The sequence below is a fragment of the Octopus bimaculoides genome, chromosome 19, assembly GCF_001194135.2.
Source record: "Octopus bimaculoides isolate UCB-OBI-ISO-001 chromosome 19, ASM119413v2, whole genome shotgun sequence".
Classification (NCBI taxonomy): domain Eukaryota; kingdom Metazoa; phylum Mollusca; class Cephalopoda; order Octopoda; family Octopodidae; genus Octopus; species Octopus bimaculoides.
The window spans coordinates 7875609-7878133 of record NC_068999.1 but is presented as its reverse complement, the minus strand read 5'-3'; positions in this window follow the sequence as shown (position 1 = coordinate 7878133).

Here is a 2525-nt window from a genome sequence, read left to right as displayed (position 1 = left end):
GGACTAAGTAACATACTTAAAACAAATAGTTGGCTTTCATTTACATTATTTACATTATTTACATTTGACGGATATTCGTCCTCATCTTGTTTGTTGTTAAATATAGAACAGAAAAGTATTAAGCTTGAAATTCATATTCGATGGGCTTCCATGTTGTTTCCGCCAGCAAAATGCACTCGCAAGGCATTGGTCACCCCAACCCGTTCCTAGGCTGTAGTTAGAGACATGTATCCAAGGTGCTACGCAGTAAAACTGAATCCGAAGCCACGAGGCTGCGGAGAAACTTCCTCACCACACAACCATGTCTGAGTCTTTTACATATTCCTAAATACCCCCAAACCTGTACCTTACCGCAACAGGAGCAACGTATATTAAAAATCACCTTCACCGTATCAGCTTCAACTCTATTCCCATAGCCACACTACTAACAAAGTCCCTTAAATTTCGCTTCTATTCTGACTCTTGTTTCCTACGAATCCCTTTCAGTTTTGACCCGTGTATATATTCTATGCTCTACGTATTCTGTAGCGTGTTCAGAAGCTATCAACGTTTTATATCTTTCCCGCAATTATCTATTTAATATTATTTTTCACGGTTAATAAACACTCGCTAATACTTACAAATCAATAACTTATATATACTAGATTTTATTACAACGATATATTCATTCCACTCATTTACATAATGTTTATACGTTTATATTATTTCATAACACTTGGATATCTTAATATTTGCATCTGACGATATTATGTATTTGACAAACACAATTTTCTTTACAATTCCCTACACAATGTTGACATTTTAACTACAAATTAATATTATATTTTACAGAACACATTTTTAATCACACCTAGGCCACCATTTCATCTAGCAAACATCACCATTATTATTATTATTATTATTATTATTATTATTATTATTATTATTATTATTATTATTATTATTATTATTATTCAGTAGTTTTATTTTTATAACGTGCTTTCACTTCACTACCGAGCGCAGCTCTGTGCGCCTTGGGTATGTGCTGTGGTTTGCTGTGGTGCTCTTATATTTACTGTATTGAAAGTGTTTTGCGTAGAATGTGTGCAGTATTATTATTATTATTATTGTTATTATTATTGTTATTATTATTATTACCATTATTATTATTATTATTATTATTATTGTTATTATTATTGAGTGTATGTATGTAATTATAATATGAGAGAGCAGTGCATGCCATCAAAGTGACACTGGGGTAAAATATACGAAGCCCATTATATCCATCATGACTACCCGTCTGATAAGGATACACCAGGCACATGCATCAAAACCATATGTGCGCGACATAGTGATCTCATATCAAGATAAACAGCGCATGACATTGCAGGTGGGGCCCAATTAGAATTTTCTTCAGGTCGAGTAGCCCATCTCACTCAAAAGGTCACTGAATAAGGTTTGTTTAAGGATATTGAGCAAAACGCCCATGTTTCCGAAAGTGAATTATTCAAATCCCAAAGAATTCCTCTCAACACATGGCTATGATGCTCCCCCACTACTTCTGCTTATCCCTTTCCCTAAAATGAGTGCTCCTGTGAACAAGTTTCAAACCATTATATTTCGCTCCTTAAGATACATAGGCCATAGATACAGTTTCTCTACTGTTAAGGCCCTCTAATGCAGAGTTTTGTTGGGTTTTTATTGGTATTGATGTTTCTGAGATGTTTCTTTTATTTCTTTTGGTTTTGCTTCTTTTTGTAGGCAAGGATATTGTCCCTACATAATCCTATATTTACTTATGGAAAAGATAGTCCGTATGAGTCTAACCGTTATGCTTTAACCTGTCCGGCATGAAGCTTCCACTCCAGAGGCACAACTCTCAGATTCATGGAGACAAGCATGTCACAACACTGCGACACGTAATAGTCCTCATGGTCGACTGAGTAATATTGCGAAGAATATATTGTGCCAATCTCGAAGAAAAGTAATTTAGTTATGGTAAAAGATTACAGATATCCAACACTTAGAATCAGAGTGGCAAACGCAAAGGTCTACAACAAATTCTTGCAGAAATATAGGCCGATAAAAGTTGAAGAATGTCTGTCGGAGAAAACCAAACTAGTTCAAGAAAATAAATATTGTCGATAAAATATTAAGAGGTGGAAGGATTATCGGAAAGGTCGAGGTGTCGGAACAGTTAGCAGACTAAATGATTCTCAAAAGATTTCAACCCTGTTCAGCGTAACAATATGCAGTAATTTATTTTGGGTTTCGGTAGAGATACATACACATATACTTATCACACATACTAACAGACATGACGACAGACAGACAGAAAGACAGACACGCATACATATACGTTTAACTATGCATACATATGTGTATATGAATATAACCACGTATGTTTGTATACACATGCATCTATACATGCATAAACACAGACACTGATAAACACACGAATACATAAATCTATCTTTCTGTCTGTCTGTCTGTCTGTCTCTCTCTCTCTCTCTCTCTCAAGACATATATGTATATATATATATATA